The sequence below is a fragment of the Periplaneta americana genome, chromosome 6, assembly GCF_040183065.1.
Source record: "Periplaneta americana isolate PAMFEO1 chromosome 6, P.americana_PAMFEO1_priV1, whole genome shotgun sequence".
NCBI classification, from domain to species: Eukaryota; Metazoa; Arthropoda; class Insecta; order Blattodea; family Blattidae; genus Periplaneta; species Periplaneta americana.
The window spans coordinates 51,276,009-51,293,538 of record NC_091122.1 but is presented as its reverse complement, the minus strand read 5'-3'; the positions used below and the strand labels follow the sequence as shown (position 1 = coordinate 51,293,538).

Sequence of the window (17,530 nt, the reverse complement as noted above, 5' to 3'; positions counted from 1 at the left end):
TGCACACTTGTCTCGATTAATCTTTGAGTGTGTATTTCCAGCACTTCTTGTTTTTCAACCATTATTTTATAGGTCTATAATTCTGCATTCCAGTGCTGCAGAGGCGGACAATTTTTGTTTATGAACATCAAACAAAATACATTAGGAACAGCAAGAGATGATCTAAGATCTGTACAGATCTCCGCGTATAAAAATTAGGCACCCATATGCCGTATGGCTCCATACAGACAAAATTTTCTTTTCCTCATACGATTAATTAAAAAAAATATATTAGGTTCCCATACGATGTATGGCCCCGTATGGCCTCCATGACAGCACTGCTTTCAACCACATTTTCTCACAAATAACTTAAGTGCAGTTATACTCCTTTGCTTCTGACCCCCCCCCCCTCATATGAAATCTGCCTAAAATCATTTTATATCAACCACAAAGCCCATAGAAAACTTGTCTATACCAATTAAACACAAAAAATATAAACAAAAACCTGTCTAAAATAATTTGCCTTTTCTACACCACACTATACTGAAACTTCCAACTACAATTTTTCTAAGTTCTCCATTGCGGGAATCTGTGACAGGTTAGGTTACATTAGTTTAGTTTAGTTTAGTTTAGTTTAGGCTTTTCGTATACCTTGTATATACGAATCTGTGACAGGTTAAGTTATTTTACGCTTTTTGTATGCCTTGCATATAGGCCTACTAAGGGAAGTGGAATGTGTGAATTCGCGTCCTATTTTGAATTGTTCTATCCCTTTATTTCATGTGTTATTTTTTATTTTCGGTCAATGTTACTTATGTCCCCCCCCCCACTATAGAGACATAGGCCAATTTTACACATATTTAGTATAACTTGTTGCTTCTTTGACAGGTTAGGTTTGGTTAGTTTAGGTTTTTGTTATAGCCTACCTTGCATATACGATTATAGCGCAACATTGGCAGTGATAAAAGTGAAATATTCGTTCAGTGGGCGTTGGACACTCTACATTCACCTCATTTGTTTAGGGTATTTTACGACGCTTTATCAACATCTTAGGTTATTTAGCGTCTGAATGAGATGAAGGTGACAATGCCGGTGAAATGAGTCCGTGGTCCAAGACCGAACGTTACCCAGCATTTGCTCATATTGGGTTGAGGGAAAACCCCGGAAAACCCCTCAACCAGGGAATCGAACCCGGGCCACCTGGTTTCGCGGCCAGACGCACTAACAGTTACTCCACAGGTGTGGACTCACGTGTTAAATAATCACTTTTAGGTTACCTACACCTATCAATTCTTTTCAGTTTTCACCTATTTTCTACTACCTATGTTTTCAAGTCAACTGACGCCCTATACATTCTTCACATTCCAAACTACCTTCCCTCTGAAAATCAGACCATTTTTCCACTTTTTCGTCAAAAAACCTTCAGTGTCGCGTGCTATAAAAAGTCCAATAATTTTGCACACCACAGATCCCATGTAAATCTGTCTAACGTAACCATAAATCTCGCGACAAACTACTAAACAATTTGTTTACAGTAATATCTCATAGAAATCTGTCTAAATTCAATTAATAACTGTAGATTTCGTATAAAATCTCTCTACAATATTTTAAGCTACTATAATGTCAAAGAAAACATATTTACAGCAATATTATCCACGAGAATTGTCATACTAAACCTGTAAGGCCTGGAGTTGTGTAACTTGTGAGTCAGCCTGTCATAAAAATACAACCTAAGCAAGACCAAAACACAATGTATTAAATAATTGGATTTGAAAGCAAATTACTATTCCACGAAACTCGCTGTCACCAACTATGCGGGCGATGAACACGTGTGTCGCCCTTACTAATGCAGTAGCAATGCAATAACAAAGACAGGCAGGCGTGCACGTTACCTTGGAAGCGGAGTGAAGTCAGTCCACACAGCACTCACAGTCTTCCTACCCACTCGAGGGGGACCACGCGACTGTCTGCCAGCCCAGCACCGCGCTACGAGCTGCACGGCAGGCTAGGTATCAGCGGTCACTTTCACCGCCCATCAGACTGACAGTCCATTCATATGCCTCCGACAGCGGAACTCTAACCGATAAGCCAGAGCTCGCAATATTGTAAGGCAGTTCCTTATCTGATTCTGAGTTACAGAGGTTGTTCATACTCCGTGAGTACTGATAACAGCTTGAATGAAGTTGGTGGTGGAATGAGAAAGACAGAGTAAACCTAAATACTCTCAGAAAACGTCTCACATAACTTGCAAGTCAGTCAAATATAGAATTTCAGGACAGGTAAACTATTATATGAAATGCAGAGGCAAGACGAGGGCCCTGAAACGCAGTCAGCGAAGCAGTTTCATTACGTGCTAACGTTCGCAGTGGAGTTGTGCAGCTTAATTAGCGGTTTTCAACGTGACAAAAATTAAATCCTCCAATAGCAAGAAATGGAATGCAATACTTAAAGAATTTGCTGCTAAAATCATGGTAACAAATTGAGAAACATTTTACTGAAAATTATGTAATGTGGATATTTAATCTATAAAACGAATAGTTTTTTTTTTTTATTTTATTGGCTGTATCAACATCTAGGTTATTTAGCGTCTGAATGAAATGAAGGTGATAATGCCGGTGAAATGAGTCCGGGGTCCAGCACCGAAAGTTACCCAGCATTTGCTCGTATTGGGTTGAGGGAAAAACCCGGAAAAAACCTCAACCAGGTAACTTGCCCCGACCGGGATTCGAACCCGGGCCACCTGGTTTCGCGGCCAGATGCGCTGACCGTTACTCCACAGGTGTGGACAAAACGAATAGTTAAATGTTAAATGTTATGTTTTATTTAACGACACTCGCAACTGTGGAGGTTATACCAGCGTCACCGGTGTGCCAGAATTTTGTCCCGCAGGAGTTCTTTTACATTCCAGTAAATCTACTGACATGAGCCTGTCGCATTTAAGCACAGTTAAATGCCATCGACTTGGCCCGGGATCGAATCCGCAACCTCGAGCATAGAAGGTCAAGCAGGCCGATCTAAAACGAATAGTAGTTCAGGAACATTGAGCTAAGAAAAAAATACTCAAAACACCTCTCTTTATTTGGGAAATACAGCAATGAAGACAAACCGTCTTCTTCAAAACTTGAAGTATGCATACAGTAATTATTCTTTTCGATATATGTATAATGTTAATATGCTGCAATATCCTTTCAAACAATAATGAATTGCCTATAACAGTCATTCTGGTGCAATCCAGAATCTGGATCGATCGACAATCGAACAATGATGGAGCTCCTCTTCCGTGACCTCCAAGGAGTCCTGATCTAACATCAGATAACGCACTTTAGGGTTATATCAAGAAGCAGGTGCGGAAGCAACAGATGATGAACTGGAAAATGCGGTGCACGCAGATTTCCAGACAATGACCCCAAGAATGTTGGTTAACATGAACAAGAGAACTGGCGGCTCATTCGACTATGCAGAGACCACGCGGGGACACATAGGATATTTTGGAGTCCTAAGAGGTACTGTATGTTGTGTCTTTTGTAACGTGTATAGACTTTGTAATGTAATGTGTATACGGGCTCTGTGCGCATTCTGTATATACTTTTTAATTCGTTTATTTTACAATGCGTTATCAACTGTGATAGCAACCTAGCGTCTGAGTTCAATTGAAGTAATAATGCCAGCGAAATGAATCCAGGGTTCAGCGCAGAAAGTTACCCACCTCTTGCTATTAATGGGGTGAAGGAAACACCAAAAAAAAAAAAAAAAAAAACTTCAACCAGGTAACTTGTCGGCCTCGGTAGCGAAGTTGGTATAGCGCTGGCCTTCTATGCTCGAGGTTGCAGGCTCGATCCCGGCCCAGGTCGATTGCATTTAAGTGTAGATTTTCAGGCATGTAAAAGAACTCCTGCGGTTTCGTACTTTGGATGTTTGTTGTTGCTCAAAAAATTGGCCACTACTTCTTTAAACGAAACTCAAGCCCTTTTTCCACTGGATTCATTGTACTTTCAAACAATTTGTCTTTCATTAAATGTCTTATCTGTGGCCCCACAAAGATCCCTTCTTTAAGTTTCTCATAAGATACTTTCGGAAATTTTGTTGCCAACTACTGGAAGCAGTCATCGTCTTTTGGAAGAGTTTTAGTGAAACATTTGTTATGTTCTGTGAACCGGATTGGAGATTTTTTCTTTTGGGTCAATCTGTTACCTTCCATTGCTTGACTTTGGCTCTTCTGTCCCACTCACAAATGAAACACGGCATTTTTGTGTAGCCGAATTGTTGACCAGGTAACATACCAAGTACTTTTAAATCGCCACAAATTGTCCAAGAATGTTTTCATAGTTTTAGTATTTCAGCAGAGCTTTGAGATTTTCATAGGTCTCCTTGAGATGTACTGAATGTGCAATGGGTATTGAGCGAAATATAACAACACGTTTGGGTTATTCAAACACTTTCGGGAACTCATTTCTAAAGAAACTACATAAACTACATATTACAGCACAAACAGAACGTCACAGCACTATAGGATGTCAACAATGAACTACGTTTCCCACCTAACAGCCAGCTGGGTGTAACAAGTGTGGCCAACTAATCCCTCTTACCAAAATAAAATATCCTTCCCTCGCAATAAAAGTTCCCTTTGTGGAATTTACACTTAAATAAAAAATGAGTTCACTTGATTTGCAAAGAGAACTGTACGTGGTAGAAAAAAACTAATTACAGATTTGAAATCAGCGCAAACAAATACTTTAGGAACATGTAAAATTACAGAAACAAAGAAAATCATGTTGCATAGTGTTGTTAAAATCGTTCATATTTTATTGGCGCTCTCGGTACAAAAGAAATTAATATGATCATCCCAAGCCAACTTAGAATCTAAAACTATACCTAAAAACTTTACATGACGTTGGTAATTATCCTCAAGGATAACTATACCTTAATATGAATAACATAATGATGATGACGGTAATTACAGTATTGTTAACACTGTAATGATACAGTAATGACACTATTGCTCGATAGCATTAATGGTACTTTCATTTCGAGTAACTTTCTAAGAGTCAAGATAACAGTACTACTTCATATTTTCGTCTCAAAGTGACCAGTATTCTGCGTTGGTAGTGGTGGTAGTGATGATGATGATTATTATGATCACAACGATGTGATGACAAAAGAACGGTGATCGTAGAGGAGTGGCAATGTAGCGTCTGTAGCTCAAGTGCAAGCACGGTGGTCTTCCATCCAGACGGCTCGGGTTCTATCCCCAGCCAGATCGTAATGAAATTTGTAATGGACAAGTCAGACGTCGCAGAAGTGGTAGTACTGCTAATAATGTTCATGGTGGTGGTGATGATAGCCTGGTGATTGTGATTTTAACAGCGATAATAACTATAAAAATACTAACAATGACGCTGATTGCGTTATGAGTATGGTGACCAATGATATTCATTTTAATGGTTTTACTGTGCTTATTAATATCATGGTGTTTATAACGATAGTTCTGTTGCAAAGTTTTTAAAATTTAGTACGGTACGAACATGAGAACATGAGATACCGTTATGAAGTAATCATCAATTTATCCCTGAGGGAAGATACGTCAAGGTGGAATGTTGGAGGCCGTTCCTTTATTGACACGGCCAAGACAGACGCTAATTTAATTTCACAGTGAAAGCAAACTCCCAAACGATGTTTTATACTTCGGGAAATGAAAGTGTGAGATTTGATTGTAGTTTTACTAGACTGACGAAGGAGACCTGTGCCCAGTAGCATGTTGGAATATTATTAGGGATGTCCGGATTCCGACCAATCACCACCGTCAGTATCTGTCCATATTGTAATCATTTACCTATTCTACTACTGTATTTGTCTATGCGTCAAAATATCCATTTATATGTCCATCCATCCAACTGCCTAGTCTCAACCTGTCTGTACATCCACCTAGTATTCATCCATTCCCCTATTGAGTTCACCAACCGATTGCGTATTTCTCTGCCCATAAATGCATCCGTTCATCTATCTATCCGCTATCCACCTACTCGCCTATGTATTCACCTACCATCAGTAGCGGCCGGTGATTAGAGATGGGAACGATATATCGGTTTTTACGAAATACCGATATTTTCGTTTCGATATAGCGATATATTGATATCGAAATTTTGATTCAATATATCGTATAATATATCGGTTTTCTCTTAAATTTACCAATTTTTTTTTTTTTTGTGGAATTATTATCATTATCAACAACAACAAAATCCACACTAGACAACTCCGATAGTTCCCGAGAGATGGCGCTACTGAAGGTGGACAGTTACATAATTGTGCAACCTCACTCAATACCTTGTTCTAATTGGCTGGACTGGAATTCGAATTCAAACTGTTTAATATGCAGCACCAAATTCAAAATGCAGCGTGCGCGAACGTGAAACAGACGGGAGGTTTATCTAATACTGTTTTAATATTGTTAATAATGTTCTCCAAGGCAGAAGCAACTCCCACCCTGAAGGGGAACCGTCGGACCTTAAAACGGGTATCAAAACTTTTATTTCTACATTCTGAAATGGAAAGAGAAACAATGATTTAATACCGATGTGACATTATTTTGTTTACGTCTATGATTTCTATGCACAACCTAGTGCTGACATTCTGTTTTCTTATATTTTTAGTGCATAAAAATTCTATTCCTATAATCATCACCATTGTTGTTTGGAAATTTGGAGTGTAACAATAACTTGCAATGCGGATTACTATACAAGGATTGTACCAAATCAACTGTGAAGTTTGTTAAAACTTGTAATATTCTAAGTACGGTTTACTTACATTTAAAAATAATTACAAGTTCTGTTTACTTTCATTTAAAAATGATTACGTTGTTAGGTAGAGAAGAGCATTATATCTGTGTCCTGGAATTAATCCTATATAACATTAGAATAACTGAATCGTGTTCCAATAGCAAATACTCAACCATGTAGAGTTCACTTAATTCTTTCCCACTCTATCATTTAAGCTCCCTTGCCTCCACCATAATTTTGATTTAGGTTGGGACCTACATCATATGGTATTGAAAATGTATTGTTTATTGTTACAATTTTACATTTATGCTTTTGACTGTTGTGATGTTAATTTCAATGGTAAAAAGGAATATTAAAATTTAAATAATTTTATTGTAATACAGTAAATGTACGCCTGAAAATGCAATTTCCTTACGGAATAGCGATATATCGAAAATCGTTCAGTATATCGATATATTTTCTGCGATATATATCGTTTATCGAAATTAGATTTGCAATATATTGCAATATCAATATCGGTATTTAATTTATTTCCTCCATCACTACCGGTAATCGAAATCCTCGGTGAGGTCAGATGCAACTATAAGTACCTCCAATAGGAAATGTTTATTTATGATATTAATTATTATTGTTATTTATATTATTAATATCATTATTACTGTATTATTATTACTATTAATAAAAAAATAATAATTTCACTCACCAAATAAGCTGTTATGATGCGAATTTCAGTGATTGTTTCAGTGTGATGAAGCAACCCATATTATGTGTTTAAATTTCCCTTTCTTTCTTTTCTTTTTATTTTTTTCCTTTGACTGCAACAAACAAGGCCAACAGAGAAGTTTATTTTGCACCACATTACCACTTAACCATTTATGTTGCCCATACCAGGATGCAATAGAAACTCGCGTTTTAAGATTATGTGTCAGAAAAATTATCAGCGATGTCGTAGGTATCTAGGGAGTCTCTCTCTTTATTTAAAACTTCCTTTCTTTCAATGTTATTTCTTCTCGAAAAAGGACACTCTAACAATGAATTAACTACACCAGTATTATTTCTCGCATTTATTTCTGTTTATATTTTCCCGAAATACATAACAACATTGGCCCAGATTCACTACTGTACTACGAAGTAAAATAGTACAACACCCTCGCTTAAGTCATAAACTAAGACATAAGGGGAGAGAATAGTGTGGGTCTCTGCCTGCCAAACAGCTGGAGTTTTTGTTATTTATGGGCTATTTAGGAAGACAAGCCACCATCGCTATTCCCACCTCACTCTACCCTTGAGGCCGGCCCATGGATGGGAAGAGTGAAACCTGACCAGGCCACGAGGCCAGGCGAATTGTGCCTCAGTTAGAACGTTTTAAGCGCAACCTCAAAAGCCCGCGAAGACACACGAAATGCAGAAACCAGACCCGGGACGAGCGATCCTGGCCTCAGGAACAAATTTTATTGCAAAATAGGTCTATATACATCACAAGCCAGACCCGGCACGAGCGATCTTGGACTCAGGAACAAATTTTACTGCAAAACAGGTCTATATACATCACAAGCCAGACCCGGCACGAGCGATCCTGGTCTCAGGAACAAACTTTACTGCAAAACAGGTCTATCTACATCACAAAGTTTTCAAATGCTTCTACAGCGATATATGCTTCATTCAAATAACTAATACATTACATAAAGACACAAAATTTGATTTCAGTTAAGCCAATGACTGAGGCCCGGCCTCACTTGCCTCAGTCAATCAGCCGCCACTGCTACCTACCTATACAACATTATAACATATATACATATACAACATATATTAAAACATTCAATATTTCAAGAGGTGGTAGTATTCTTCAAAACATGACAAAAGTGTCCAATAAACGTGAGTCAAAAATTAATATTTTCCGAGGTAAAGTACTATACTTGTCCATCAACATCATACCAGCTGCTCAATGTGGTTCTCATTATAAAAAAAGAGCATTCAGTATTCTGAGAGGTAGTAGTACTCATCAAAAACAAGACAAACAAAGTTTCATAAACCTGGGTACTAAAATGAATACCTTCCGAGATAGTACTTTTTCATCAAGATCATAGGAAATGTTCAATGTGATTCTCATTTAAAAAAAAAGAGCATCCAATATTCTGAGAGGTGGTAGTATTTATAAAAAACAAGACAAAAAAGTTTAATGAACCTGGGTACTAAAATTAATACTTTCCGATGTATCAGTACTTATTCATCAACATCATAGGAGATGTTCAATGTGGTTCTCATTAAAATAAAACAACATTGAATATTCTGAGAGGTGGTAGTATTCATAAAAAAGAAGATAAAAAAGTTTAATAAACCTGAGTATTAAAATTAGTACCTTCCGAGATAAGAATACTTGTTCATTAACATCATAGGATATGCTCAATATGATTCTCATTAAAAAAAAAGAGCATTCAATGTTCTGAGAGGTGGTAGTATTCATAAAAAAACAAGACAAAAAAGTTTAATAAACCTGGGTACAAAAATTAATACCTTTCGAGATAAGAGTACATGTTCATCAATATCATAGGAGATGCTCCATGTGATTCTCATTAAAAAAAGAGCATTCAATATTCTGAGTGGTGGTAGTTTTCACAAAAAAAAACAAGACAAAAAAAGTTTAATAAACCTGGGTACTAAAATTAATACCTTCCGAGGTGTGAGTACTTGTTCATCAATATCATAGGAGATGCTCCATGTGATTCTCATTAAAAAAAGGAACATTCAATATTCTGAGTGGTGGTAGTTTTCATAAAAAAACAAGACAAAAAAAGTTTAATAAACCTGGGTACTAAAATTAATACCTTCCGAGGTATGAGTACTTGTTCATCAATATCATAGGAGATGCTCCATGTGATTCTCATTAAAAAGGAGCATTCAATATTCTGAGTGGTGGTAGTTTTCATAAAAACAAGACAAAAAAGTTTAATAAATATGGGTACTAAAATTAATACCTTCCGAGGTATGAGTACTTGTTCATCAATATCAAAGGAGATGCTCCATGTGATTCTCATTAAAAAAAGAGCTTTCAATATTCTGAGAGCTGGTAGTATTCATCAAAAACAAGACAAAAATGTTTAATAAACCTGGATACTAAATTTAATACCTTCCGAGGTATGAGTACTTGTTCATTAATATCAAAGGAGATGCTCCATGTGATTCTCATTAAAAAAAGAGCTTTCAATATTCTGAGAGCTGGTAGTATTCGTCAAAAACAAGACAAAAATGTTTAATAAACCTGGATACTAAATTTAATACCTTCCGAGGTATGAGTACTTGTTCATCAATATCAAAGGAGATGCTCCATGTGATTCTCATTAAAAAAAGAGCTTTCAATATTCTGAGAGCTGGTAGTATTCATCAAAAACAAGACAAAAATGTTTAATAAACCTGGATACTAAATTTAATACCTTCCGAGGTATGAGTACTTGTTCATTAATATCAAAGGAGATGCTCCATGTGATTCTCATTAAAAAAAGAGCTTTCAATATTCTGAGAGCTGGTAGTATTCGTCAAAAACAAGACAAAAATGTTTAATAAACCTGGGTACTAAATTTAATACCTTCCGAGATAAGAGTATGTTCATCAAAATCATAGGAGATGTCATGTCATTCTTATTAAAAAAGAGCAAAGTTGAAAAGTTACATTTCGGTTCAAACTTCTGCACATTTACAGGACAAAACTAAAAATTTTGCAGGTACTTATTATCATAACACACTATTATCATAACACTATTCTTCCTTACGTTTTTCATATTAAGTATTTGTACTAAATGAGTTGCTTTTACTATATTTCAATCTATTTTACTTTCTTTTTTTTCTGTTATGGTATTATTTTCATGTTTAGTGTCGATTTATTATGCTATTATCATTATTTGTTTGTAATATGTTAGTATTCTGTTCTTTAACTTTTTGTTTAAATTTTCACTGATTGTATACTTTGTGACCTGGTAGAGTGTAAGAGAAGGCCCTATGACCTTAACCCTGCCATTATAAATAAAGAATTATTATTATTACGTAGGGACTTGAGATTACACACTATACAAGAATTCATCTGTACCTAGGAAAAATCATTCTTCTTGCACCTTATATAATATATCAGGAATAGCTTTCTTTTCTGTCGGGGAAAATATCCACTCAACCCACAAAAGTCCACAGGACATTCTACTAGACTCTTCAATTCATTCATCCAATGAAGAACATATAATTGTATAAATTTACCAAATAATTATTTTCCTAACATTCTTACATTTTCTGTCACAGAGGGACCTATAAATTGGTTGACCTCTTTGTTATTTAATTGTATAATGTTTGATTATCTTTTCTCACAGATCTGAATAGCACTACATCATTGAACGATCATTAAACTCTTTTGTTTTAAATATCTCAAAGATATTTGAAATTAATGACATTGCTTACGGTTCATCTGTAGAAAAGTATTTGCGTTTAAAAATACCGCCTCTCTTTGTAACGATTCTGTATATTTCAGCGTGCAAAGATTTTCACAATGAATATTCATACTCGATGGATCTTAACGAATGTTTAGTTCTTCTTAATAACAACGCTATTTCGATATCTTCGACATTAGTTTAATTTCTGTCACAGGAGTGAATGGCAGAAATTCTCTCCATATAGAAAAATAGTCATGCTTTTTTCGGGACTGCACAGTATTTCTGACAATTCCAAGTACAGTGGGTTTGCTATAAACAGTTCTTGCTTCCAGCTGACTTAAGGGGACACGCTACTAAGGTTTCTAATCTCCACAATTTTGATTGTAAGGTTTTGAAATTTTAAAATCGAATAGATGTTGATGAGTTACATGTGCACAATTATTTTTAAAAATGTCTGTTGAAAAATGTACTCGGAAAAATATAAAATATAAAAAAGTGTTTATAATTTTAGTAAACAAATATCTGGGTCTCATATAAAGATAATTTGTTTCTTAAACTTTTAAAATGATGCTAAGACTACCTACAATGAAATGGTGCATGGGTTTGTTCCTAGTCAATACAGTTCATTAGTAAAAAAAAAAAAAAATAACTTTTAACATTGACCAAAATAGACGAAAACTCAGTAGCGTGTCCCCTTAATAACACAGACAAGAAATTTCATTATTTGTAAACGAAGAGAACTATGGCTATAATGTCGCACACTAGCCTATATTGCTCTTATTAGAACTTACAAAATATTTAGATCATTCACTCACTTTCAGCGTCGAGACCTTCACGTTTTCGATATTTCAGGATATTACGCAACTGTGTTATGGAACACTTCTTGGTCTATATTGATCGAAATATTTAATTCTGTGACCTTCATAGTATTTGAACTTTTCCTGCATTATATCACAGTCTAGTATATAGAGTAACGAAGCTTGAGTTGTGAGGGTACTAGGAACAATAGACTGTGCGGGTACTATTTCGCATTGTCTGTAATGAGGCGATAGTAGCGATCCTAGTGGCTAGCAACTATCTATGGATGCATATTTATTACGTATTGAACTTCGTGACTGTATATACTAAACTGTGATTATATCATCCCGCGACTGGCTTTCCTGTTGTGAACATTATAGTAACTGAATTAAATCCCATATTTTACACCTGATCTTGGAAAACGATTGTGTTACTTAAATATCTTCTTTATTGTCATTATTATTTTTTCCTTCACGTCTTCCCACACCCGGTAGTTTTTGGCCAAAAATTTCAGGAAAGAGATAGAGAATTACGCGATAATGTACTGTATTTTTTCAATTTATCTGCAGAAAAATAAAATTTAAGGTAGCAAAGAAGTGCAAATTGAGTATAAAATAAAATGAAATACAGCAGTCCACATTTTGCTCAGTATCTCATAAACTTTTAAAGCTATTCATTTGATTTTTTTTCTTGGGTTATTTTACGACGCTGTATCAACATCTAGGTTATTTAGCGTCTGAATGATATGAAGGTGATAATGCCGGTGAAATGAATCCGGGGTCCAGCACCGAAAGTTACCCAGCATTTGCTCGTATTGGGTTGAGGGAAACCAGGTAACTTGCCCCGACCGGGATTCGAACCCGGGTCACCTGGTTTCGCGGCCAGACGCGCCGACCGTTACTCCACAGGTGTGGACTATTCATTTGAAATTTTAAAGAAGGATTAAGAAAACCCTGTTGAACATAACCTGTATATTTTAATGTTCTATAGTGAATATACAGAGTGTTTCAAAAATACGGGGCATAATTTCAGGTATGTATTTCCCACATGTAGACAATCAAAATAGTTAATTACAACATGTGTCCGGAAATGATTTATTTCCGAGTTATGGCCTTCACAACATTGAAATTCACCGGAACGTTTTTCTTTCCGCAGGTCGTTGCCGTCAAAGGATACATTAAGAAGGCACTCTGACAGTTCATTCCGAGGCGAAGGTTACATTCAGTGTTGTGTAGGCGTTAGACTGTGCGACATGTATTCAAATCAAAAGCTGGTAAAGATACACTTCATGTACGGTAAGGTGGACGGCAATGCTGCGCTGGCTCGTCGTTTGTACCAGGACAGGTACCCACAGCGACAATGTCCAGATCGGAAGACATTTGTACGTCTCCATTACCGTCTGTGCGAGTATGGAAAATTTAACTCTCCTGGTTTGGAAGGGGACGACCAAGATCTACAACTCCAGAAGTACAGGAGGAGATCCTGAAGGCTGTGAACATGGCTTCTTCTATCAGCACACGAAGGATAGCGTTGCAAGTCAATTTTCCTCATACGACTGTCTGGAGACTGTTGAAAGAGTATCAATTGTATCCTTATCATTTGCAACGTGTACAGGCCCTGTCACCAGCAGATTACCCTGCACGAGTTAGGTTCTGTCAGTGGTTCTTGCAGCAGTGTGGTGTAAATCCGAACTTTCCTGCCTTAGTATTATTTACAGATGAAGCACAGTTCACACGAGATGGCATAACAAATTTCCACAATCTGCATATATGGGCGTATGAAAACCCACGTGCAACTGTTCCATCTCATCACCAGGTGCGGTTCTCCCTCAACATGTGGGCCGGTATCATTGGTGATCGATTAGTTGGACCCCATGTACTTGTAAACAGACTTACGGGGCAGGCGTACACAAACTTCCTGGAAAACACCATACCTCATGTTTTAGAAGACACTCCACTGATCAATCGTCAACACATTCACTTCTTGCATGATGGCGCTCCTGCACACTTCAGTCGTACGGCTCGCCGGTACTTGGATCGAAGGTTTCCTGATCGATGGATAGGTAGAGGTGGCCCAATTGCTTGGCCTCCACGCTCACCTGATCTGAACCCTCTCGATTTCTACTTGTGGGGCCATTTAAAATCATTGGTTTATTCGTCTCCGGTGCCTAATTTGGAATCCCTTCGGAATCGAATTGTGACATGTTCTGAGGACATACGCAATACTCCTGGAGTTTGGGATCGTGTGATCGCAGGTCAAAGAGACATCGAAGTGAGGTCTGTATTCAAGCAGGAGGTGGACATTTTGAACATCTTCTGTAATGACAACGACCTGTGGAAAGAAAAACGTTCCGGTGAATTTCAATGTTGTGAAGGCCATAACTCGGAAATGAAGCATTTCCGGACACATGTTGTAATGAACTATTTTGATTATCTACATATGGGAAATACATACCTGAAATTATGCCCCGTATTTTTTAAATACCCTGTATAAACTGAAACATAAGTCCTAATTTTGCTCATAAATAGAGACAGGATTTTCATGTACTATCAAATCTTAAAATATGCATGCATTCATCAGTAGCATAGCTAAGGTGTAAATACTGGGAAGGCTGAAAAAATCTGCTTACCTTGTATCTTTTTACAGACTTATTTGTCTCAGAGCACTCTGTTAGTCAAGGATATTTCTTATAGTATCATGAAAATTGAACATTTCTATTTTGTCTTCCGCCATCCGTTATTTTTAATATGTAAATGTGGTGTCGATCTCCTATCTTTGTAAGCACATTTTGTTTCAAACGTCCAACTTGTAAACGGTTCCTCTTTAAATTCTACAAATAATGATCTCAATGTTCTCTCAGCATGAGCCATTTTACACAAAATTAGTATGTATCACACACACACACAACCTGAATCATGAAGGATTATGATGAAGATGATGATGATGATGATGATGATGACGATGATGATTATAATTTATACATGTTCAACTACTTATTGTCCAACGCTATGGAGTAACGGTTAGCATGCCTGATCGTGTAACAAACGGGCTCGGGTTCAAATCCTGATTGGGACAAGTTACCTGATTGAGCTTTTTCCCGGGGTTTTCCCTCAACCCATTAAGAGCAAATGCTGGGTAACTTTCGGCGCTGGACTCTGGACTCCTTTCGCTGGCATTATCACCTTCATCTCATTCAGACATTAGATAAACATAGCTGTTGATAAAGCGTCTTAAAATAACCAATTACAAAAACTTCTGGCGCTGGATCCTTTACTCATTTCGCTAGCATTATCAACTTCATTTCATCAGACGCTAGAAAATCACATCAGTTGATAAAGCGTCGTAAAGTAACTAATTTAAGAAAACTGCTTACTAAATAAACTACGAAGAGTATAACATTAATAATAATAATAATAATAATAATAATAATAATAATAGTACTTATTTATTTACAAATGGCTTTTAAGGAACCCGCAGGTTCATTACCGCCCTCACATAAGCCCGCCATCGGTCCCTGTCCTGTGCAAGATTAATACACTCTCTATCATCATATCCCACCTCCCTCAAATCCATTTTAATATTATCCTCCCATCTACGTCTCGGCCACCCCAAAGGTCTTTTTCCCTCCGACCTCCCAACTAACACTCTATATGCATTTCTGGATTCGCCCATACGTGCCACATGCCCTGCCCAGCTCAAACGTCTGGGTTTAATGTTCCTAATTATGTCAGGTGAAGAAAACAATGCGTGCAGTTCCGCGTTGTGTAACTTTCTCCATTCTCTTGTAACTTCATTCCTTTTAGCCCAAATATTTTTCTAAGAACCTTATTCTCAAACACCCTTAATCTCTGTTCCTCTCTCAAAGTGAGAGTCCAAGTTTCACAACATAATAATAATAATAATAATAGTAATAATAATAATAATATAAAAGAACTCAACTGTCACAAAACGAATAATAATAGTTTAGTGCTATCTTAACGACACATTTCATACTCTCTATTATAGACAAAAAAATCACTATACAAATGAGCATGGAAAGGATGACAGAACCCATCCCATGAAGACATGGCGTTGAAGATGACGAGACATGATAATTGTTACATCATATCAGAACAAGATAATTTTTCCTTATTCTTTGAGTTTGACGCAATTCAATATAGCTTTAAGGCCAGTCAATCAAAAAGACTTAACCATCGCACTCTTTCTATTGAATTCTTGAAGGTCAATCAGATTCTAAACCCTAAAAAATGAACGTTATTCAATAATTTATTCAGGAAACAATGGAAGTAGTGTGTCAGTGTAGGTCTAAACCAGTTTCAAAGTGAAGGGATCACAAGCAAAAAGAAATAAAGATGTGGCACTGAATCACGTTTCAGGTATGTAAAACGGTGCTAGCGTGCGAGCTGGAAAAGTTCCGACGTATTATATCGTTCAACCGCAGCTTTAAACGTTACTAGCCATTATTAAATTACATGGCTATACAAAACGTGCCGGTGAAAACGAAAGCCTAAAATCTACTTATGACTGGAATAGTTAGAGAAACTATATTAAGGGGAGTCTGTACACCGAATTTTGACCAAAAAAGAATTGAAATTTTTTTTTTTTTTTTTTTTTCCCCGGTAGTTTAATATGTGTAAAATGATAATATGATTTTATTTCTTCTAATTGTCAGCTTTTAGCCCTATCTTCTGAAAAAAAATATTGTAGCAATTCTTAAGACAAAGTATGTAATTATGTCTCGTGACGAGAATATTGTACGAAATGGAAATATAAAAATTGGAAATTTATCCTTTGAATTAAAGTTTCTTTGTACAGCAGAACCTCTATTATCTGTGGTAATGAAGGGGATGGGTTGAACGGTTATTCGAAAAAATCGGATAACCCGTACCACCAAAGATATTAATAAATTTAGTGAATAATGCTTACACTTTCGTAATTTTCTCTATGCTCTTGTATTGACAATGCTAGATAGTGAATCAGAAATTCACTGATTTAAGTGTGGTTGTTAACAGGGGTTTTTAAGGGGCAAGCAAACTCCTTGTAATGGCTCTCTGTAAAATAATAGGAATAGTGGACGTCTCATGTATATATACTTTATCCTTGATTTTTACTAAATTGCACATAGTTGTGACTCCAATCTCGTATTTTCAGATGAGCCACAGTTTCTCGTTCCCCAAACCACTCAGTTATTTGCAATGTTTTTATACTTAGAACAACATGATTTCTTTTGTTACCTGTGGAAGACATTTTATATAGAAGTTACACAGTACGACAACTGAAACAGTAGACTATACTGTGTAAGTTTAGAGACTTGTAAAAACTCTCTCTATAAAAAGTAACGTGCTAATATAACGTATAGTACTTCATATTATATTTCTATAACAAAAAAAAAGCGAAAGACAGTCGGATAATCCGCCAATCGGTTAATAAGTTGATGGATAGTCGGGGTTCTACTGTATAGGTTAAAAATATTTTCAATTATTTGTTATGGAATATTATCACATACTAGGATTTCTATAAGTTTGTTGCTGTTTATATTATCATGATCGAAAGCTTTCTTGAAATCAAT

At 36.5% G+C, this 17,530-nt stretch overlaps 1 protein-coding gene across 3 annotated transcripts in view; it reads right to left on the bottom strand.

Annotated features, from left to right (window-relative positions):
- Positions 1–2,004, bottom strand: part of LOC138701333 (band 3 anion transport protein-like) — a 734,049-nt gene extending 732,045 nt beyond the window's left edge. For 2 of the 3 annotated variants that reach the window (XM_069828100.1, XM_069828106.1), the window contains exon 1: positions 1,872–2,004. The gene's annotated coding sequence lies outside the window, so the exon portion shown is untranslated. The remainder of the gene's footprint in view (positions 1–1,871) is intronic. The other variant, XM_069828105.1, reaches the window with a different exon arrangement.
- Between the last annotated feature and the right edge of the window lie 15,526 nt (positions 2,005–17,530).